Source organism: Crocodylus porosus, unplaced genomic scaffold, assembly GCF_001723895.1.
Source record: "Crocodylus porosus isolate Cpor-Errol unplaced genomic scaffold, CroPor_comp1, whole genome shotgun sequence".
NCBI classification, from domain to species: Eukaryota; Metazoa; Chordata; order Crocodylia; family Crocodylidae; genus Crocodylus; species Crocodylus porosus.
The window spans coordinates 17,381,379-17,406,427 of NW_017728906.1; the positions used below are offsets into that span (position 1 = coordinate 17,381,379).

Consider the following 25,049-nt stretch of genomic DNA (forward strand, 5'->3'; position numbering starts at 1 on the left):
GGCATCTGAAATCAAAGATTTTGATCTTTGACAGTTTGTATTTTCAGGACTATCAAAAAGATGTACCATCAAGAAATCATTATTGAATTTTGTTTTTAATCAGCTTTCTGAAATGAGAATGAAAGTAAAATTAGATAAAATTGGAATCTATTTAATTGGGAAAAATTAAATTAAAAGTAGTTTCAGACTAAATCTGAAGCAGCATCCAGCCAATTGTTGTGGTTTTACAATCACATGGCCCTATTTTTCTTTTTTTTTTTCTCTTTTTAGGAAATGCTTTCTTCTCTTCTGTTACTGTGTCAAATAGCTATATTAACAACAGAAGAAATTAACTAACAAAGTTATTGTAATTGGAAATAGTGCAATTAACATTACATAATGTGCTTCCAAATGTAAAAAGTAACTTTTTTTTGTAAGTTTGAGAACTACTTTTGTTTCTGTCTTGCAACCCAAGTAGTAATAGGTGTTCTTTGTAACAATTAGAGATAAAGACTATATACAGATAGCAGTGTCCATTTATCCAATCTGTATTTTACCTGAATAAGAATGATAGGATTAAAATATAAGAATTCTACATAGATTCTTCTGATACTATATATACTGAATAACTGAACTTAGTTCCATCTGCTTGGTAACTTTGCTGATAAGGTAACACAAATCTGCATTGGCCTGGCAGGGAGGTCAAATTTCTCATTATTATAAATTGTTATAACTAGATTGAATGTGAAGTCATGGTTTGATCTGCTTTGGTGAGTCCAGACAATAGAGAAATTCTGGACATAGAAAACCATGGGAACAAATCTAGAACTGAGAGAGAGAGAGGAAAGAGTGAAAAGTCATGTATGATAAGCTATCTAGGAACTGTTGTCTTATATCAGGCATTCAAATAATGATTCCTCTATGAGCTGTGTTGTCTTCTTTGGACCATGCAACTTCATTTTCTCTTACCTTTCTGCATGTTCCAGGTTTATTTTCCCTCAGATTCGTATTTCAGGTTGCTCATCTATTGCCTAAGCCTTCTGTACTCTCCATTTTTTCTTGTAACCACTCTTTTAACATGTCTATCATAGCTTATTCTGCTACACGATATTGCTCAAGCCCGATCTTCAGGTGTGAAGATATCTAGGGGTGTGCAGGGCCCAGGGCATATCAGGTCAAGTGGGGCCTGGAGATGGCAAGCAGCCAGAGTGCAGAGCCAATGGCATGCAGTGGCCGTGGCAGGGCCTGTACGGCACTGTCCGCAGGGCCCCCTCAAGGCACAGGGCCTGGGGCAGTCACCCCAATTCACCCCACCCCCCCTCCAGGGATGGCCCTGCCTATCTTTATGAACAGACATAGACCTTAAACACTTGTGTGTGTGTGTGTGGTGTTTTGACTCCACACTTGCTTGATGGATAGGAGAATGAGAGAATGGATCAAAACCCAAGTTGGGTTACCACTTTGCACTAAGGATACAGGCAAAATCATTGAAGTGCTAGATAGTTCTTCAGTACCATTCCCATAATTCATCTGAGGGACAGACAAGTTTTCCAAGTAGTCTAGGAAAGGATTTTAGAGACATTCATCCCTGAGATCCACTATGCTATAGATCTACCATTAGTATCAATATAACACTACAGCCAGCACTTTCATACCCATTTCAGTTCTCCACAACCCTTTACTTACACTATATACTTATGTGAAGCTTTAAGATCTAGGAATCCTAGCTGGTTCAGTTAGGACTCATATCCTATCAACCTCACAGGACCAATTTTTCATTACAATGTACTATACTGAAGTCTTCCTTTTTCTTGTTTTTGTGTATGTATTTATATGACCCCTGGAAAATACTGAATCAATAATAGTTAGGATATGAATCAATGGGTCCCATTGATTCCAGTGAGCTTTGGGTCAGGATTCTAGGATTTCTATGAAACGTGTCACTTTTTAAGAAAAGGACCATTTCAGTCACTACCCCTTCACTTCCCCTTTCCCACACACCTACTGCCAAGCTTCCCTTTCCCTTTCCCTTTGTTAACCTGTTTGACAGCCAAGGTGATATTCTTTTGTTTCCATTTTTCATTGCACAGTGCCATAATTAGCCCGTTGGATTCTTGATCTGTGACCAGTAACTTATGAGATTTCATCAAGCAGCCGTTGTTGCAAGTCATCTTCTTTATTACACTTATGAAGAATCCAACAATGTCACTTAAAACTTTTCTTAAAGTATACAATGTGTGAGTGTAATGTGGGATTATATCGCAGCTCTAACAAGTAAACATCTGAATTTAGAGCAGCTAAAGCAAAGAAAAGAGCTTTATAATTGTTCACTGCAGACTAGAAGTCTGCAGGAATCCAGAAGAGAATGATAGATTTGAAGGATATTTAGAGCATATCCTTCTTACACCTGCTAAGAGTTCTAATTGTTTCATTATTGGGATAAACAATATGCCATCTCTATGTGAACACAGGCAGAGCTTATGAAATATTTCTCATTAAAACCATGCTGTACAAATAGCTATAAAATAACCATAGAGCGGCATGTTTGGGAGTGAGGCTGGTTTGGATCACCACAGGAGATGCATTGATATTAGTCATTCTGCCAATGTTCACAACATTGCTCAATTTATTGATTCTATGCTGAAGGGAAAAAAACCAATGTATCTGTTGTTTGTTTGTTTGTTGTTTTTTGAAACAAAAACAAAAGAACAGCATAAATAAAAAAATATGTTTTCTGTTACTAGATCTGTAACATGACTTCCTTTGCTAGCACACTTAATGACATAAAACTCCAGGATGAAACAGTAATAAGCCAAACTAATTACACAACCTAAGATCTTAGGTTCCTGTAAATCAATATTCAGAACATTTTAGAATACAGTTGAACAATGTAGATGTAAAGGTCAAGTTGCACCTTTCATATTTCCTAGGCTCAAAATATTTAAAATACTTTCTTTCCTGTTTAGAAGGGGGAGAAATGCATGCATTTAAATACATTTGTGATATTTTTGTCAATTATTTATCTATACCAAACAAGCATGAGGCAATTTGGTGGTTTGAATACTTTCTTGCATTTTAATTATATGAGTTTCTTTCCATGCAGCATAAGAAAAAACAAAGAAGTGACCTCTCAGCAGCTACTTCAAGTGGTGCTGGGTAATACATAATTTATCCATAAGAATACGGACACTCAGCATTGAAGTTTAATAAATAATATGGCTGGATACTTTTATAGTTCATTGTCATAGCTCTCCTAAATACAGGGCTTGTGTTTTCTATGAATTCTAAATTTGGATAAGAATTATTCTTCATTCCCTCAATAAAAAATTGAAAATATTTTGTGAGGAGTGGAAAGGGGACTTTTCTTCTGCATGTAACTTTTACCCATAGTTTCTCAGACTCAGTGTGATTCTTTCTCCCAGCTCTGAGGAGTAAAACATGATACCCATGTTATCCCATGCAGCATTGTTCTGATTTAACAGTGTAGGCAAGCTTAGTGATCTTGTTTGTCAGTTTTCACACCAAATAAAGTAAATGTTGCTTAGATGCTCCAGAATGATTATGTTCACCTTCAGGTCATTTCACAATAACCTGTTGCAGATTTAATTCACAAAATGCAATGTCATCTCCCATCCTTATTGAGGTAATTGACCCTCCTACTGAATTAATAATCCACAATCTGCTTGCTTAAATGTGCTTGCTACTAAATTACTGTCCTAATGTCTAAATGGTAATTTATTTTGATGAGATATTTCAGTTTGTTGCTCCTCTTATTCACTTAAATCATCCTGGATTGATGGGAGATTATTGTTTACATTTATCGAAAGAGAAAAATGTGGAAGTCTCAAAATTGGTCAGGGATTTTTTTTTATAATTTTTAACCAATTTTAGTCACTTTCCCTTAGCCATTCAGACATGAAATTGTAGGTGAAAAACTAAGTTATTCACATTCAAACACTCAGTGTATACTTAATTTGTCATTACAAGTTTATTGCCTCTGAAACAGATTTTTCTTGTTTCCAATATCCCTTTATGTCATGTATTGTAATCAGCTATATGAATTTACTTGAATTTTTAACATAATATAAAATATACATTTTTAAAGAGGGTTTACAATTTCATTATTGTTAGATATTTTTCCACTTTCTAATAGAAATGATAGGCCTATATGCTTCAGACTACTATGGAAACCTTTGAATGCTTAGGCTCCCACATGCTTATGGAAGAAGTATGGTGAATGTTTTCCATTTCATGTGCTGCCTGCCCTCAGCTGTTGCCATCTCAAATGAGTCTCAATAATACCAACAGAAAAAGAAATAGAGAGGAGATACGTATTTTTTTGTCCCTCATTTCCCTCATTTAAGTGGTCATTTTGCATCTGAGAACTACCTGCCTTGTTTTCCTCCAGCTTTTGCCACCTGTTATCCACTCCCTGTCCCTTAACCCCTTATGTGCTAGGGTTTGGTCGATCTTAGTGTACCTACATTCAGGGAGGTTAGATGGGGCAAAACAATGGCCACATGATCTAACTTTATTTACCCATGTGCAGACCTTGCACTTAGATCTACTTAACTAGTGGGGGCTAGACTGAGCAAAAACTTGGCCAGCCTGATCTCACTTACTTCACTTGGACTAAGTTAGATCAGGCATGGGTTAGCCTGATCTACTAAATGTCTGTACAAATTCAGAGAGCAGCCCTGTGACTGCACTTTTCCTACCTGCCTCCACACACCCTGACCAGGCTATTTTTACCCCCTCCAGGCAATCCCCACCAACCTTCTCCCATTCCTCTTCCATTCTTGCCAAACCCCAGGAGACGTATTAGCCCCCACCCCCAATTTCCATAGATCATGTTCTCAGCACAGTTTCTTGCACTGGCAACAAACAGGGCCTGGTCTATAATCCTGTAGTTTAAAGAACATGTGCACATGTTTGGAGTGTAGCCCCAGGGATGGGAAAACCCAGCACTCACCCTAGCCATGGAGCTGTGCTTTTCCTGTCCCTCCCTCCCACCCCTTCCCACTCCCTGACGAGGCTATCTTTACCCTTGCTACTCCTCCCACGCAAAGACAATTCGCTTTCCCATCCCATACACCCACTGACCCCTGTCCCCTCTGGACTCACCAGCCTCCTAACTCCATTACCCCTTCTTGGATGTGACAAGCTTCCTGTGGACCTGGTATCTTTCCATTGATCCTGCCAACCCCCCTGCAGACCCATTAGCCCCTCAATCTTTCCTGCCCCTTTCCCATACTCTAATTTACTTAGATCATACTCCCAGCCTGGCTCCCATCACTGGCAACTGTGTGTACATGTAGGGAACAGATCTACAATCATGTTGCTTAAAGTAAGCCATGTAATAATAGATCAGGTCTCACAAAGGTGAGAACATGGCCCTACATTTTATTGTCTGTCTTTGGTGCCTCTGCTAATCTTAGCATGGCAAATAAATATACATTTCCTCAAAGTGTAACCAGCAAAGCTAGCACAGCTATAAGCTAATTTGAAAATATGCCCCAGTTTGATAGCTATTTAAACTAAGTTTATTTTTTGGTTCCCCCCCAATGCAATAATAAAACCTGAAGCATGTTGAGGCTGTCAACCAAAGCAAATCCTCACAATCCCAGTGCATACAAATCAGCATTAAAGATGGACTTCATACCTTATGCTAGGATGTAAGTAACTTTTGCAAGCTATGGAGAATCTGATCAAGTTCATACCTGAATGAGAGTTCTTCAAGAAGACCTTTGAAACTAAATATCATCTATGCTTTACCTCAGCACTGCTGTATTTCTTGGATGAAGGAGAGATCTGTGACATTTTGGTAATCAAGGCCTGATCTTACACCCCTTCTTTGTGTGAGTAATCTGGATGAAATCAAACGTGCTATTTACTTAAGTAAAGGTATTCAGGAATGCGTCCTCAATTTATGAGACATTCAGCAATTCAGAAGGTGTTCATTATTAAGGGGAAAAATCCAAGAGAAATATATTTGGATGTTTTGTAGCATTTACAACTATAGAATGAAATTATTTTATGTTTTGCATTATATTGCTGCGACAGAACTGTTGCTTAGCTCTTATTCAGATGACAAGTATTTATGTAAGAAAAACTGCAGTATGTAGGCTAGGTATACTGAACATTGGGCAGATTGGTCATTGTCTGCTACTAATTTCATTTCACTGAAGCACAACAAACCAGTTGTCTCAACTGCTATTTCAGCTTACATAATATTCTGTAGCTACCTCAGCAATATTGTCAGCATTTCAATTTCTCGTATATGTTATATGTTTTCTATATCTTGTTAGTCTCCTCAGGCCAGCCTTCTTCCATACTGTATGTTAAAAAAAAAAAAAAATATATATATATATATAAGAATATAAGCCTTGGAATGGTCAAATGTCATGAAAAAGACCACATCAAGAGGGTCCAGACCTTGCAGTTGCTAAGTGATTCTAGTAGAATGCTAAATTCACTTTATTTACATTTTTTTATTTATATTTATTTATTTCTCTTTATTACATTGATTTTAAGTGTGCTTACCACTTCTCAGTATTGAACTCTGAGCACTAGAGTTCCACCTTCTGCCCCTACAAAATTCCTGAAGCACAAAAGATAGTAGCTTTTCTATATTTCTTTGTCAAAACCGTAAAAAGAGGCATCTAGATAACAGACAATCATAAAACTTGCAGCTCAGCAGAAATGAAAGGTTTCCCCATCTACCATAACTGCTACAGTCCTGTTCATAACAAAACCTTAGACTTCCCCCAGGCCTTTAAAAAAGCTATATAAAAATAGAACAACTGGCCACAATAGAGGTCAGGTACAACTAGTCTTGATGGTTAAAATGACTTCTTTGAACCCTACAATTGTTTTTTATGTGATACAGTTAGCAGAAAGGTACCATTGGTTAAAAATTTAGAATGTTTACCCTCTAGGATAGACATAGCTCGATGGATGATCAATAATCACTGTTGACGGCAGGTTGTAAACCTGGATGAAATTCTGGACTCATGGAAGTCAACAGTAAAACTTCATTTTACTCTGTTGTGTTCAGAATTGCAGACTCTTCACACACGTCTAGTGATTTTAATGTATGAATATTTTGTAGTGACTCTTTCCATAATTTCAACTGTATCATTATCTTACATGTAGATTATTTTTAATCCTAGAAATGGGGCCAAGTGTACAGGGGTACAACTAGCTTTTGAATTAAAATGAATGAATAAGACCTTCATGACACAGAGCACTGGAAGAATGAAGTGGACAAGACACCTTGCAGTCCCCTTGCCTGATATACCCTGTCAAGGAGCTGGCCATTTTTCAGGATGTAGGTAACACATTTCTAAGCCTTTTGGCTTTCTGTAGAATGCTCCCTAGAAGTATTTTTTCATGAATTTATTTATTGCTATTCTATTTCTATTTTTAAATTGGTCATTGATATTATTAAAGTCTTTCTAGGCTCAAAGGGTTGTGGAAAAACTGAATCACAATGCTAAGCAAGCTACTTGGCCATGGTCATTCTCCAGACCTTTAAAGTTCTGTATTTTAAGCCTGATTCTGTTCACATGGAAGTCAATAGCCAATCTTATAACTGACTTCTATGAAAGCTCTTCATGAAGAAAAGATAACTAACAAGTTACAATAGAATTTTAGAATGTTTAATGGTCGCTTAGTTTTCGCCGCTTACTTTTAACTCCCTTTCCCTCTTCCCAATACATCTTTATATTATGAGGTTGGAAGGGAGGTATAAAATCCATGCAAGGATCTGTTTTTACACTTCTGAAGTACCCATTATTACAATATTTGGTGAATAGGTAAAATGGAACATATAATTTGGGTGACTTACCCAAGGTTTCTCTGTGCCAGCTCCTACTTGATCCTTACATGAGTGAATATTGGGGTGTCCTGGGCATACAGAGAATGAGTAGTTCTCCAAATGATACAGAAGGAGACTGTGTCCCTTCAGAAACTTACTACCAGAACTAAGTGAGTTATGCCTTAAAGAGATTATAAGTGAAGTAAAGTTTCTGAGTTTTCTTAGGTAATATTTGGGTAGCTCTTCAAGGCTAGAGACTATCTCTATACATATTGCCTGGCATGATAGGGTCCTAAGATTGTTTGGGGCTTCTAAGTGCCAAAATGATTTTTTTTCCTGGACCTGCCTTCTTGTGGGGGATAAAGCTGAATTGTGCCCTTTACACTTTTAAGATTTTAAATTCTGTTTTAAGAAAAAGTTGTCAATAGAAGGGTCATGTAAATATCCAAAGGTTAGTGTGTTTAACTGAGCTTTTTGAAGTTCTTTGTCTTGAAGCAAGGCTGTGGTTTGTGTAACACTTATTTTGTTCTCCTGGAATCTTTTCAATCGCAAAAGAAAAAAAAAACCTGAAGACAGACTAATGCTACCATTCTTTAACTGCAGTTAGTCAATAGATGCAATTATTTTTCACAGTCAGTAAGTGGGTGTTTCCCAGTACAATTGTCCTCCCTACACCCTCTGTATGTAACCTGCTGTCTTTGCAAGGATTGACAGCATTCCATTTAAAATATCTGTATTAGACATAGCCCTTTTTAGCTAACTGCAATAGTAAGGCCTATATTCTAATTCCCTCAGTTGTTACTGTTTGCTTCACTGAAAGCCATATAACATTTGAGAATGAAATCTCGTCTTTTATAATTCATAAGAGAAACATAACTACTCTGTAGACACATAGGCCCCAGCCTTGCGGTTGACCCCAGGCTGAGTCAATTGTAGGAATGCATCCCTAGTGTTGTATTCCTCTCGCATGTAATTTCTGTGAATATACTGGAATTGTCTCAGGGATGAAGGAAAAGAAAAGAAGAGAGAGAATTTTATCTGGGATAAAGAAAATATGCAAATAAAAAGTAGCTACGGGACATGCTTTCACTGTAAAATATTATCTATTTTCAGTTAAAATATAAGAGAGCTGTGAGCTAACAGACAGTTTCACAATATACACTGTTGTGATAGGAATATAAAAAGTAGCTGCTGTTGCTTTACTTCATAGAGAAATCTCTATATAATCTAGATGGCAACATGGCTTCTGAGTAAAGAGAATATTTGCTGATGGTCTTTTTTGATTTACAACCCCATACGTCCCCTAAGCACTAGTTCATGTAGGTATGCTTTGAATTGAATGAAAAAGAAATAAAACAAAATTTGGCCACCCCACATAAATATTCAATCTATTCCTGAAAGCAGTAATCAAGTTAGAGGCAGCCACATCATGCCCAAGTACAGAGGCCTGTAGATTTCTGTACCATATTAATAAAAACTGTTGTTATGCTTGATTTAATTTTAATATTTTTCAGCATATTTTCACAGGAGGTTTGAGGAATAATATGTTTGTGTCTTTTCCATTACATCATTTATTTACTTATATTGTATCATGGTATTTTATTGGGAAGGTGTTTTTGTTTTGTTTTTTCCCCTATTGTAAGGCTATATGGTTTGGAAATTCAGATAACTCAAATGCTTTCCCTTGTAACAACACAATTTTCCTCCCTAAAGGCAAAGCTTACATTTCTTACATTTGTTTCTCCTGCACCATGAAGTCTCTACATGATTTTCAATGCTGTCATAGAAATGGCCTTAAATGTTTACTTTCAATTCTACTTAAAATATCATTACAGCTCAATTAGTTATACAGCACTAAGCATTCTTCTGTTTTATTTCCATACTTCATTAAATGTGTGTGGAGAATGGGGTTAACTTCTGCAGTTTTTGCATGAACTATTATGAGAAACTTAGTTTCCATTTTTTATTCTTGTTCTGCTTGCTATCTGACCTCAAGGGATTAATTTATTTAAAGTGATCAATGGAGCAACGTTGTGTGTCACATAGTCATGTCTGGGTTGCGTGAAAGGACTATAAAGGCTTGTTAATATTTGAGTAGGTCTGTGCAATACAATAGATACACTGACAGGGTGACCAAGCCTAGCTTATGGTCTTCTAGTGAGGCAATAAATCACATGGTGGGGACGTGGATCACTTAATGAAGCTGACTGGGGAGTCACCTGTCAATAGGGCATGGGATAAGACGTGATCTCTCCTCAGCCAGTTTTAGTCAAAGATAATGGAAGGAAAGTGTCTATAGATGTGAGAAAGAAACTGTATGCTCTCGAGAAGAATCCATATACCGACAGAGTGACAGAAAGCACCTAAATAAAACCGCTCAGACCGTTCTGACCTGGACTTAAAGAACACTCCAGAATGGTAAAGAAGATTGCCTCTTAGCAATCATTATTCTGTCTAGATGAGCATATTTCTTGGGCTAGTTAAACACAACTGTTTCTTGGATTTTTTTACAAAATATGTATATCTGTTTACTTCAACTATTCCAAGTCCCTTAATATATAAATTATAAAGCCAGAATGCCCTGAAGGGTTGAACCTGGGGATGCTGAAGTTGAAACTAAGCGGGGAATATTGGTTCATAGAGGTTGATGGGTCCCATTTCTGTGAAAGGAGGTTGTAAACAGAGATCCATTGGTTTAGCAATATACTAGGAAGGCCAAGGAGAAAAAGACAATGTATTGGCTTACACCAACAAAAAATGAAAGCACATGAGATGCACCTGATAGGACTCTAATGTAGCAGCCTAAGTAATGATTCAAAAAGAAACCTCTATCAAGACTGTGATAGCTTGGTTAAACACAATAATATTACAAACTTTTAGCAGTTGCTTGTGTGTTAGCAAGAAAATGTAATAGTATCTAGAAAGGTAGCAATGGTCTGTGGCTCTTTTATCAGGCCTGATTAAACAGGGTGCCTCTGTGGTGTTTCAGTTGTAAGTGGGAGGTAGTTAGTGGTATTTAGGAAGATTTAGCCTAGGCGGTAGCCAAGCAGTGCAGAGAAGGTGGGGAAGCAGTGACTGCAGCTGCAATAGTAGTAATGCAGGTCTGCTTGGAAGTGATGCATGCTCAAAGCTAAGGTCCATTAAAAGGCCCTGTGCTTCAAAACATTACCAGTCCTTGGTATACAATAGGGCTGTGCAAAGCTTCAGTCCCTGATTCAATTTGGCAGAGATTCGGCCCAATTCAGTGGCTGAATCTCCAAATCTGTATCAAATCATAGGACTCTTCAGTCTCTCCAAAAGGAATTGGAGCCCTCCAAATTGATTCAGAGAGATTCTGAAAGATTCAGAGTTTTGGACATAGACAGAGCTTTAAATGTTTTTTCTACATACTTCTAGGTAGCAAGGGCTCATGAGTGCTGCGATGCTGGGGTGAATCTGGGGTGCATGGAGTGTCCTACAGAAGTGCAGTAGGGCTCCCCAGCATCCTCAGCAGCAGACCCAGAAGTGGACTGGAAGCACTTCTGGTCCACTTCCAGGTCTGCTGGGGAGCGCGCTGGGGGCCCCTATGGCTTGATGACTGGTGCTGCCTGGGTCTGAAGGGGTACCTGGGGTCCCCCTCATGGCCACTCGCTGAGATGGCAGGGTGTGTATGTGTGGCGGGGCGACCCTGCATGCTCCCCTACAGACCCAGAAGTAGACCGAAAGTACTTCCAGTCGACTTCCGGGTTCACCACTGAGCATGTGGAGGGCCCCCTGCACTCCTGTGCGATGCTCCATGTGCCTTAGCATTGCAGCATTCACAAGCTGTGCCTGCTAACTCAAGGTATGTAGAAAAAATATTTAAAGCTGCATCTGTGTCTGAATCTCCGATTCTCTGAATTAGCATCGAATCTTTAGATTCAGATTCAGCTGAATTGAATTGGGGACATTGATCCAAATCAGCTAATCAAATCACTGTCGCTGATTCAGGCTGAATCTGAATCCAAATTGAATAGGGCCTGCTTTGCACACCCCTAGTATACGGGGCAAAATCTGGCCAACCTTCTAAGTGGTACCGAAATAGTAAATTGAATTCTAGCGGGAACTACTCATGAAGTAAGGTGCTAGCGTATTTAACTCAATAGTTATACAAGGTTTAGGATCTGACTACAAAGATCTGGGCTGTTAGGCACATAAAAACCACCATTAAAGTTTTGTTCAATATTTTATGAAAGATACAGAAAAAGAAGGAAAATGGGCTAAAACACTTGAAACATAAAGTATTTAACAAGGCTTTTGTTTTAACAGTATTCCTTATTCCTTTTCCCTTTAGTTGTAAAAAAGCCTTTATAAGGAAAAAAAACCCTGTTTCCCTTTACATGGTATAAAAGATCATAATAGCTATCTTTTTGGTTGGAAAGGAGAAAAATGTAGTTGAGATGGGCTGTGGCTACTGTGATTGTTATTGTTGAAGTCAATCCTGTTTTCCTGAAGACAGAACAAAACACAAACAAGGGAAGAGAAAAAAACTGTAAAGACAGAAAGTACAGCTCCCATTTCTGTTGCTGACTTTTACTTGCAATCTTACTGCTAGAAGAAGACAGATACACAACACACGGTCTTATCAGGCAATCCAAGACCTGGCAAATTTATACAGGCATTATGCTATTTAAGACATTCCCTTTCAGTTTACAGGCTCTTACCAGAGTTGCAAAAGATGAAATCTTAGCCGGCTAAGCCAGGCTCTTATTAAACAGAAGGGAAAAGAAAGTGAGTGCACAAATGAAAAAAATAAGAAAGCCATATGTATATATAAAGCAGGAAAACCTATGTGAAGTGTGTCTGCCAGCAAAAACACAATTTTCCCATGCTTCGTAGTACTCAGGCTGAAGCCAAAGCTGACGCTGATGGTGGTATCGTGTGGGTCCCCCTCCCTGATCCAGTCTGATTTGGACTTCCCTTAGAATTGTAGTGAAGGCTGAGTGGTGTCATTGGTAAATCTGAACATCCCAGAAGATGGTGGGAGTAACTCCTTTTAATCAACAGCCTCAGAAAATGGTAACCATAATAGCATATCCTCTCATTCTTTTGGGTACCAATTAAATTAGATTTGTTGCATTAAATTTTGATCCATCTTTTTCTTTGTTTACTGGGTATGTTGTCAATACAACTATTGGCTAATATTCAGAAGGGTGCAGTTGCACCCCCTTTGATTTCTGCTCCACTCAAACATTAAAGCCAGCTGCCTGGGATAGGCAGCAGCATTTTTCTTCACGCACAAGTAAGGAAGTCAATTAACTTCATTCTCATTTCCCTGATTTCCCTGTTAATCTCTCTGGTGTTCTATCTCCATTCTACAGATGTTAGCAACCCTTTCTCCTTTTTCATGGTTTTCATGTTCCATTGTTCAAACTGCCCTTTCTTCTGTAATTTTTCTGTCTGTTAGCCAGTCTTGTCTTCTATTCTATAGCCTTGCAGACTGTTTTAAAGCCAATAACCTTAACACTATAGCAAAACAGTGCACTGTCTAATATTTATTTTTGTTTTGATATTAAACTGAATAATATAGTGCTGCCGCCCTACCATATTAGTAAAGTTTCTAGTTTCTCTTTAACTGGAGGAAAATTGTTGTGTTATATGTTATGATATGCCATGCCATCTGCACCTCCTGCTTTCAAAATTGTGTATCCGCCCATGGTGGTGTCTGTATTTCTTTGTCTTAGAAATAATTCAGATTTTCTATCTTTAATTCTTGATCATTTTCATAAACAATTACCTGTAACATACAGAGTTAGGCTTTGTTACTCTGAACAACTGAAATATATAGTTCTCTGTATAACAATATGACAGCCTGAGGAAGAATGACAAAAGTTGTCCCGTAGCATTTGCATGAATTCATTTCCATTTTATGTAGTTGAAGCAGTAAACACTCACTTTCTGGATAGGTGCATTGAAAAAGGATGGTAGATTTTATTATCTTATGATTAATCCAAATGAGAGTCTGATGCGGAAACAAATAAGTACAGCTGATCAAAAAATGAAAATGAAATCATGATAATAGCTTTCCATTTCTTATTGAAATTTTGTGTCAATTAAAATATAATCTGATGGTAAGATTTTTTTTTTCATTGAAATATGTAGTTTCAAAAATAGTTCTCAAGTGTTGGAATCTTCTAGTGACATTTTAGAAAAAATAACAGCAGAACATTTCAAACAACTATATTATCCAATGTAAACCATACACTGAATTCCCAATAATTATCTCTCCAAGCATCTTAATACCAATGTCTTTCTAGAGGTTTGTAAAGCATGAGACAGAATCTTCTTTTTTCCCTGAAAATATAAGAAGGGTAAACAAGAAAGGAAACTTGTCAGTAGTTAGGTAATTACTTGTGCTTCTTGCATCACAATCTGAACCAGATACAAGAATTTTATGATGGATTTTGCAACCAGATTAGATTAAATCAACAAGTATATGTTGGCATTCTTTTATCTAGATGCCATATTACTTATACTTAATGTACTCTTATATATCTAAAGACAAAGTTATTTCACTTTAATTTTATCACACTTAAAAATAATCTGCAATTGATTTATCTTAAACTCATTTGTTTCATTTAGACACAGTTCACCATGGAAGTTGGTGCAGAACTCCATTTCTACAGGTACTGAGAGAACACAAGGAGATATTATGCTTTGACAAAACATAAGGCAATATTATGCTATTTCCTGAAACTTCCTTGTGTGTGTGGGAAACTTGCCCCATCCTTTGAGTAGTGTAGCCTCCTTTCTTCAATGCTTAGGCTGCTTTACAGGTAAAGACACAATCTTGTAACACTGATAGGAGATGTCAGAAGTGTTGGACTCATGGAGAACAGATGGTGCAGTATTTTACTTAGCCAAAATATCCATTGTAGAATTTTGCTTGACTGCAGAGTAGATACAGGGAGCCAAATCCAAGCTGACAGTGAATGTAGTCATTCAAATGAGCAGAAGTCAAATGTGGTGCATAACATTATAAGCCTTGCTAGCGTATGCACTAATACAATGTCTGGTCAGTGCACATGTAAATTACATGGAGGCCTGGTTTACCACCTGAACTGAAGTAGGCCCCACAGAATACAGATCTAGACATACCATACTTGGTTTGCACCAAAGTGCTCAGAATATAGTTAATTAGTTTTAGAGGAACCTCGAAAGCTAACAGATAGAGACTGAATTCCTGAGACCAGTACAGAACACAGTCCAGTGGCCTGAGCACAGATGTCCACTAATTTGAGAGTAGAAGGATGTGGAGGATGTCACCTAAATATGTTTTAGTAGTTGGTATACTGTAAACACAAAGTTTTGATTTGTGTATGAAAAGGGGCCTTAATAGTTTATACTGATCTTAGGGGTTATGTCCATGCCTACAAACGACCTCGCTAATATCCTGGGGTGGCTTGTCATGGATGATAGTGTCTACTGTCTAGGCTGGTTTGTAGATGACAAACCTGGCTGAGCTCTTTGTCACTAAGAACTGAAGCCTGTGGTCTCTTTCTGGTAACCATCAGGTTTTTAAGGTCACGATGTCACAAATGGTATTACATGACGGCATGTGTACAGACCATCCAAACTGAGGGAGCCTTACATGACTCGTAATGCCCAACCCCCTAACAACACTGATAGTGTCCTACAAAAACTTCAGAGACCATAAAATTTCAATATTAAAGAATAAAGAAATAAAATGTATGTAACTTGCCATCTCAGTAGAGACTTGCCAAGAAACTACACTTCCATCTTTGCTGTTCTCAGTAGCAACCCACATTTTTACTGGCATCTTTCCATACAATTTAGATGCAGATGGAATGAATCTTACTTGCTCAGATTCATGAATTAATTTAGAGTTTTGCCTAAATAGGGAGGAGATGTATAATGCTTTTCAGTTCCAGCATATTATTTAACCAATGGTTATCTCTGTGAGTTATACTGATTTGCAGATATGGCATGGTGTATTGCAGCCTGTTTTCGATTACAGTCCCTGTGGTTATCTTTCAAAAATGTCACTAGTTTAAAATGGACTATGATATTACGAGAGTATCAACCACAAAATACATTTTATGTTAAAAGAGAAGCTGGTAAGGATCCTACAGACCATAATGAGGCAAAACTTTTTAACTTTAATCAGGAAGGTTTATTTATTTATTTATTTGCCTCAGGTAGGGTGATTAATTTGAGTATTTTAGAGTATCAGAACGGGACAAATAACAATTTTGCACAAATTTCCTGACTGGTTTCAGCCAACCCCTCATTTCCTGCCCTCAGAGCAGCTCCCAACCAGCTTGAAGCAGTGCCCATGCCACAGCTGAGTGGGGTTGAGGGAGCAGTGGCCACAATATGAACCCAGTTTGCAGATGCCTGGCTATGGTGTATCTCCTTATAGGCTGAAAGGTGCACCCACAAAGGAGGCATATAACAGGGCAGCTAGAGAAAATGGTGGTGGTGTGGGTGCAGCTCCCATTGCTTGGACATGGCATGCCCACAGGCAAAACTCCCTGCTGCTGATGCACCATCAAAACTACCCAGTCCATATCAGACCAGAGCTGGGGGAGTGAGGAGAAGCGACAGAGCCACAGACACAAATAGAAGGTGTCCGAGCCTGGCAGAGCTCCTCACTGTCCAGTCCCAGCATGGGCAAAGGCCAAGCCCTCCAGGTCCACATCCACTGCTTCTTCTGTAGGTGTGTTGCTGAATCCTGTTCTAAACCATAAGTATGTGGAATCTTTATAATGATCTAATTGATATTACACATTGTAAACAACATAATATATTATAGTCTCATGATTTTTTTTCAAACATCATTTCATAGAAATCCCAAAGAATGTTGATAATGGCATTAAAATTGTAATGGAAATTCAAACTATTGTGTGTTGAGACTAGAGGATTTGCTTATTTTTAAAGATGCATTGAAACTGGGATAAGAGATAAGGAAATAGGAGTAAAACTGACACTTGTCAAACTAAAATGTTGACTTCTACATTTGATTTAGATTATTTCCTTTGATATAGGACAGGCTGTATAGCTGAAAGGATTCAAAGAAAGAAAAAATGTGTGGTAAGTGCTTGAAAGTATACTATTAAAAATTCAATGAGATTAACTAAAAAATAGTATTCTTTTTACAGAGAGGGAAATAATCAATGCCAAATCTGTTCTTCGAAAGCTTTACAGCATGATTCCAAACACTCTTGTCATTTGCGTGTATGTGGAATTCATGCTACATATTTCCCATAAAAATTGACTAAGAAATTTTACTTTACTGGTTATTTGCCAATCCAGTGCTCTCTTTTATAAGATACTATCTCTTCAGAATCTTTTTCCTTACAGGATCTGCAGGTATTTTCCGTACGTGGAAAGTGGTCTGCGTGTGCCAGGGAGATGGGCAGGAATACAAGGAATAAAAAGTATGCAGAACATTAAGATTTTTTAAGGGGCACTTAAGCATTAAACTTTTAAGTTCATAAATAGGAGTAAAAATGTATTAGCTTGCATTTCAGTGAAGTCATTTGGAGCTGATGTGTGCTTAAGCCTTTTGCAAGCCCAGCTGCTTTATTTATGTTTTCAAACATGTGATTAGGATAAGATTTTCAAGTATCTTACAGCCAGATCCACAGTATTTAGACACCTAGAGCTCCTAGACATGTGCAGGGAGGATGCTACAATGTGCTGTAATTACATTATTGTAATTGTATCATTGTCCCTGCACCAAAAAACGGTGGTGGAGTGCTTTTAACTAAAGCTCATTCAATAGGCTTTAGTTAAATCACCCCCGCCACGGTATTTCTGAATGGGAATGCTGATACACCTAATACTCTGGGTGCTTTAATTAGTGCGACTCTCAGAGCTGTGCTACTTAAAGTGCCACCTCCCAGAGTATGTTTATAAATGCTCCTATATGAAATCAGAGGGACTAAAGGTGCCTGTAGACATGAGGGGATGCTGTTCAGATGCACTGCAATTACAGCATATCAAAGCAGACTGAATCAAGTGTTAATTAACATGTTCTTGGAGCTGTTTTAATTGAAGCACCCTCACCCACCACCACCCATCCCCAGAGCACTTGTAAAGACACCCTAAGTGCTTAAAGAGACAGTTACCTATTTAAATACCTTATGGATCAGGGTTTAAATGACTTTAGAGTACAAGGCTTCTGAGCATCAACATGTGCTTCTGAGTAATTTAGGTCCAGATCTACAACAGAACTTTAGGTGTCGGGAAGTTGAATGATATAGAATTTAACTTTTAGGCACCTGGCTCCCACAGCAGGATATGTGCTTAAATATTTTAAAGGTACATGCATCCATCAGACTAAAACCAGCATGGTGAGCTGAGAACTAGTAGTTACTACTTTCTTCCAAGAAAGTTCTACTCCAGGAGGAGGAGAGAGGTGATAATTACATTGGTACTTTCCTTTTATCCATTAACCAACAGAGACCTGGATTCAGTTCCCTGCCACCACTGATTCTTGCCCCTGAAGACTGCCCTAACCACTACACTAAAGACTATTGTAAAGTGGGAACACACTTTCCCATTAAGCTATCTATTTTTCATTTAAAAAATTTTAAAAATATTGAGCTAGACAGTTCCCGTTTAGCACCATTTCTGTTTTATGGTAAACAATAATTAGATAATGTACTGAAATAGTTGTCTGATCTGGTAACCATGCACTGAGGCAACCAAACTGCTTAGGCAAGATAGACTGACAAATCCCTAATAAAACAATTGCCACAAAGACTGGACATGAGGTAGGCACCATGCTGTCAGCCCAGTCAGGGCTGAAGTACTATTGAGCATGTTAAGAAGCAAAATTAGGCTTGCAGAGAATTTAAGTGGTAAATACTTAGATGTATCAAGTCTTTGGACATGGCCAGAGTTAGCCAACAACTGAGCAAGGGTTATGAGTGTCCAAATTTTAGATGCAAGCACCTCTGGGTCATTTAGTTGCTATAGTCTTTGGACACTTTAGATAATCCCATTAAGTGAAGTGCTACTTAATGGAAGAGTACAACCTTAGGCACTCATGAAAAATATTGTGCAGCCTCGCACACTGCTGTTCATTTGGAAATCTTGTTTTCTAGCACAAAAATTGGCATTGCTAGTACATTGGTAGGCAATTCCTAGCATTAGTAGAAATTAAGGCAAACAGTCTTCAGCACTGCTTAGTTTTTATTTTGCTTATTTTTATAGTCTGGCCTAGGTGCTATCTGATGACATTTTTGGGTCACAGTAGTTTGGGGAATTTCAGCAGAGGGTTTGATCAGAGATGTCTCATTTTGCTCAGAGGCAGCTTAGTTCACATATTGTAAACTGACACAAATTAGGTACACATTATCTGTTAAGGTTTAATTTGAGGTACTCAGATACTATGGCAGTAGGTCTTTAACTACCTAACAGAAATAATAATTTGACACAAGTATATAGACTAGGTTGATGCTATACTGCCATGATCTGTGTAAACAAAAGCATCACATTTATCATACCATAAATATGATGTCTATAAGGGCCCTCACGGTCTTTAAGTCAGACCAAGAACTTGAACCTTCTTTTCCCACATGCCATGGCCTAAGAATAGCTATTGGCTATTTAGAAATGACTGTCCTTCCTCCATGAAAATTCATCTAAGAACTGAAGTAGCTTCCAAGTGAAAGAGTAACTGCAAGTGATGTAACTAGCATTTTCACTTCAAGAACACATTTTACAGAAAAAATTCCTGGTCATCTCTGTGTAAGAGAAAACAGTATAATTATAGACAAAAACTAGGGAATATCAGAGACTGCTAATATTTGGCATCATTGGAATTTTAGGTCCTGGGTCTGTTAGATCCTGAGTACTTGATGCAAGCTGATGTGTGGCTTAAGTTGGAGTTGACAGCTCAGAGGTCGCAAGTTTGAGGCCATAGCAAAAGTGCTCACGGCATGGCCCTGTCAGATTCCAATGAATCTATGAATTCTGCTAAATATTTTGTCACAACAAGGACATGAGAAAAGGAAAAGGAAAAGTTGGAGCTGAGAGTTCTTGGTGCTTGCAAAGCCCTCAGCCACTGCAGTCACACCTGCTCTTTTCCCCAAATGAATTCCCGCCCCCCAACAATTCCATCAACATTCTACCTTGTTGTACAACAATGTACAACCTAATAGTTAAACCACAAACATTTCCTCAAATATCTGATTTTGATGAAGATCGTATGCCGTGGCTAAAGAAGTGAAAGAATAGCTATTGAAGTACCTTAACCATAAAAACATATTTGAAAAAAATGTCTATGCATATCATAGACCCACCTGCAGGCAGCTTTACTTTTTGCTTTGGGTATTGATATGAAATTTTACCTAATCATTATCTCTCTTTCTAAATCAGGGACCATCTCCCAAACTTGATGAGATTATATGCAAACAGTCTGTGCTCACATTTGATCTAAAGATACTCAACGTATTGACCTCACAATGTAGAATAAGCTATTTTAGAACTTCTGTTATTACAAGAGGGGTTTTTTTTAAATTTTATTAAGAGCCTAATCCTATGAGCATTAAAGTCGATGGGAACATTCTTATCTACCTCTGTGAACAAAGAACTAGATACCAGCTATATATCACAAAAGATTCTAATTGCTCCCTTTAAGAACCCTAAGAATTAAGAACAAGAGGGATTCCTGCCCTGCTAACTAAGTCCTCTATCCGTCTAATATCACATGTTCAGGGGATTTCTATCCATAGAAGCTGTTGTTTAGAAAGCATGGGGAAAGTGTTTAAATGGATAAAGAATTCAGTTGTATATAATCCCATTGCAACCAAAAGACTTGCATATCCAATTTCTATACACATGCCACATACATTTCATTTGCTATTTTGTTATACCAGAACAAAATAAATTATCAGTATTAAACCTGAGTAAATAATCTCCCAAATCTAAAATAAACAGATGTCATGGGATCATTAAACAGTTTCCACCTAAAGGACTGTATTTGCTATCTTTGTGCAATCTCTTTTTTTCTCTGACAGTCTTTTTATATCATAATTTTGGGTGGCTCCTGGAGCTCTTAACACCTGGATTATCCATACATTAACACCTGAAACTCATTATGTGGCTCAAAGTTATGCCACTCCAGGGCAGGATTATCTCTGATCCATGTTACCCCATTCATGTTACACTAAGGCAGGGGTGAACAATTATTTTGGGTGGAAGTTCACTTGAGGAATTTTGGTGAACTATTGTGGGCTGGTTGGGGGTGGGGGGGGAGGGCTGAGAGGGAGGAGGTTGCTGCCCTGGCTAAGTGCAGTGAGGGATGGGGACAATAGGTGGATGGCCCAGATGGAGCGGGTGGGCAAGGTCTCCATGGAAACTCGTTGGGACCCCTGCAGGCAGGGTGTGCTTGGCTGGGCAGATGTGATGGGGCTGCATGTGGGCAGGGTGCAGTGTCTGGGAGTGGGACAGGTAGGTGGGGGCTGGAGGGAGGATTGCAGAATTATGACAGCGTGACAGGGCCAAGGGCATACCTATGCTCCACTCACCACATAGGACATGTGAGGAGGAGAATGCAGCTTGGGCCTGGGCCCCACGCTGTCACTGCCCCACAGTCCCAGCCCTGGGTTCACCCACCCACTTGTCCCACTCTGAGATACCTATCCCCACCTGCCTGTGGCCCCATCCCTTCTGCACACCCTGCCCATGGGGCTCCTGGCCAATCTTTGCGGAGACCCCATATACCTGCTTCATTTGGTATCCCCAGTGGTGGGTTCAGGGCATATGGGCTAGAATGCCTGGGCAGCAAGGCCAGCTCCAGTGATGGTGGAAACACTAGTGGCAGCAGCCAGATAGAGCTGCAAGGGCTATTGGGAAGCCGAATCCAGACACTGCACTATCCCCACCATGCCATGTGCCCAAGTGTGGCAGGACTGGCTGCATGTGCCATGGGCCAGGCTGGTCCCCATGCCTGAGCAAATGGGGCTGAGGGATCCACCACAGTCCAGATAGAATCCCCTGTGGGCTGGAACCAGCTTGTGGGCTGTATTTTGCCCACACTTGCACTAAGGTGTAGCTACTCTAACTTAACCATAGTGTAAACACCCCAGACTCCCCTGTCCCCACTGCTTCCTCCTTCCCAACATCCCAGATCTCTTCTCGCTGCCCTCCCAGCTCCTCCCACCTACCCCATTTAATCCATTTCATATATTTCATAGACATTTGGGCTGGAAGGGACCCTGGAGGATCACCGAGTCCAGCCCCCTGCTCCAGGGGCAGGAAGTTAGCAGAGATCATAGGATCCCAGCAAGATAAGCATCCAAACATGTCTTGAAGGCATGCAAAGTGGGTGCTTGAACCGCTTCTGGCAGCAGTCTATTCCAAACCTTGCGGGCTTGGACAGTGAAGAAGTTCTTTCTTATGTCCAGCCTGAATCGGTCACAGTGGAGTTTGTGACCATTCGATCTTCTCATCCCTTGGGGTGCTCTGGTGAACAGACGTTCCCCCAAATCCTGATGATAAACTTAGAGGTGGCCACCAGATCATCCCTGAGCCTTTGCTTTTCCAGGCTGAATAGCCCCATTGCTCTCAGCCTCTCATCATAAGGTCTGTTTTCCTGACCTTTGATCATGTGCATGGCTCTCCTCTGCACCGTCTCAAGCTTCTCCACATCCTTTTTGAATTGTGGAGCCCAAAACTGGACACTGTACTCCAGCTTCAGCCTCACCAAGGCCGAGTACAGAGGGAGAATGATGTCCCGGGATCTGCTTGAAAAGCATCTATGGATGCAAGCCAGTGTTTTTCTCCCTTTACTAGCTGCAGCATCACGTGTTCATCTTCTGGTCAACCATGACCCCCAAGTCCCTTTCATCTGTAGTGCTAACCAGCATAGCACTACCGAGCCTATAAGGATGGTGCAGGTTTTTCCTCCCAAGGTGGAGAACCTTGCATTTTTCGGTGTTGAACACCATCAGGTTCCTGTCCGCCCATTTCATGAGTCTGTCCAGATTAGCCTGGATCACCCTCCTGTTCTCAGGTGTGGATGCTTTACCCCAGAGTTGGGTGTCGTCGTTGGATTTACTTGACTGCCTGTGCTATCTGACCCAGGGAAGAAGACAAGGAAGAGTTAACCTGCCTGCCTGGCTGCTGCCACCACTTCTGCTGCTCTCTGGGCTAGTCTCAGCCTGAAGAAGAGCAGCAGCCTGGAAGCAGTGGTAGCAGGGGGGCTGGACAGGCAGGTTAACCCTTCCCTACCTGTTCCTTTGGGATAGACAGCACAGGTAGCCACAAGTAAGCAGGGGGAGGGTGGAGTGGGCGGAGTGCCAGAGGGATTCTTACCTTTAGTCCTCCAGGCCCCTGATGGCCTAAATGTGTGACTGCTCCAAACTCAAGTTAGTACTAAGACCCATCAACATTTGTGTGACTCAGTGAAAATTGTAATGAACGCCTTTGCTTAAGTAGGGAATAAATTGTTTGTTGGCTTTGGGATAACCCTTTCCACATGCATTAATTTCATTTAGTACTTGTGACTGAAATGCAGGACCACTTGCCCTGGAATACATGGAATGGAGAGAATAAGAAGTAGAGCTGTGTGAATATATATATTGGGTTGATGGCTGAACAGAAAACATGTGAAGAAGTTTTAGTGAACCAGAAATGGAAATATCAAAGTAAAACAAAACAAACTGGCTCCATTTTTAGCAGTGCTGGAGTGATACTGTAGCTGTGATGGTCCAGAAATTATATGAGAAGCAAGGATTTTGTAGGTGATATGTTTTATTGGATCAACTATAATAGTCAGATAAGTTTTCAATTGCAAAGCATTCTTCATCCATTTTTTATGGATTTTACCATCTCAAAATTAAATTTAGGTTAGTTTTGAAATGAAATAAATTCTCCAAGTGAAAAAATTGTGATATTGTCATTGGAATCCTCCCACCCACTCTACTGTCTCACCTAAAAGAACTCACCACACATTCACAATTGTTTTGGTCATATTCATTTTGTAGAAGAAAAAATATTGCCCAAACCTTTATAGAGAGCAAATCATGTAATCAGTCTAGAAGTATGACTGCATAATTTGCTCTCTACAGTGTAGAAGACAACCTTCTTTAGTAGATTAAATAAGAAAAAAAGTCTTAAACCCAACATTAGAGAAAAAATAAAAATATGGGCCTTTCTAATCAATAATAAATACTTCAACCAATTATTACTCAAGTAAATACTTACATGTCCTTATTATTGTCATTTCTGCATTTCCTATTGTAAAATACAGTATGTTGAGATCTATGCTGTACCTGAATCCCACATCCTATATATATATATCTGTCGATATATGTATTCATTATCAACTTCTTTCATCACACAGCCAAAAATTACTTAACTAAGTAATTTTATTATTATAAACTACTTTACAATTAAGTGATTGTAATTCAGTGTATTACAGGGCATGACACAGCTGAGGCAGATCTGGAGGGGAAGCCTTTTGGTGCCGCCTTAGCTCACCCGACAGGGAGCCGTGCTCCCGAGCCACACGCGGGCAGCGTGCGCGAACAGTGCACGCAAACAGGCGTGCTCTGTAAGGGCGTGCCGGTGTTTGCGCTGGCATTCGTGTAAGGCGGGTGTTAGGTAGCTGCACAGAGCGGCACCTCTAGGGAGCAAAGCAGCGGGCGCACCTCTGCAGGCATGGTGATGGACTTGCTGGAGTGGGATGGGCTTCATCTCCCTCCTAAAAGCAAGCGTGTCTTCCCAGTTGGCTGATCTCGTACAGCGAGCTTTAAACTAGCCTCGCCGGGGGAGGAGGCCTCAGGAAGATGAGGAGATGCCATCTGAGCAAGACAGGTGACAAAGGCAAGGAGTCCTAAGGTAAGGAATGGAGGTTCAGACAGTCTCCCTAAACGGGGGGGGGGTGGCACACACAGTCTTGCAAGGCCTTAAATGCCTATATACCAATGCTCACAGTATGGGGAATAAACGGGAGGAACTCACCCTCAGAATAGCTAGTTCAAACCGAGATGTCATAGGGCTAACAGAAACATGGTGGGATTCGTCCCATGACTGGGCAGTTAGCATTAGGGGCTATAAGCTTTACAGTCGGGATAGAGAAGGAAGGAAAGGTGGGGGTGTGGCGCTCTATGTCAAGGAGCACTACACATCCTCTGCCAGTAGAATGGGGTCAGAGGAAGGGCAGGCTGAAATGCTCTGGGTCAAGATTCAAGGGGGCTGTGGGGAGAGCGATTTGACAGACCCCCCAACCAAGGGGAGGAGCTGGACCGGGAAT

General features: G+C 39.7%; 1 long non-coding RNA gene across 2 annotated transcripts in view; it reads left to right on the forward strand.

Annotated features, from left to right (window-relative positions):
- The first annotated feature begins 5,587 nt into the window (after positions 1-5,587).
- Positions 5,588-25,049, forward strand: part of LOC109305691 — a 215,205-nt gene continuing 195,743 nt past the window's right edge. The window contains exons 1-2 of one of the 2 annotated variants that reach the window (XR_002099665.1): positions 5,588-5,837; positions 7,152-7,309. This is a non-coding gene — a long non-coding RNA (uncharacterized LOC109305691). The remainder of the gene's footprint in view (positions 5,838-7,151; positions 7,310-25,049) is intronic. The other variant, XR_002099664.1, reaches the window with a different exon arrangement.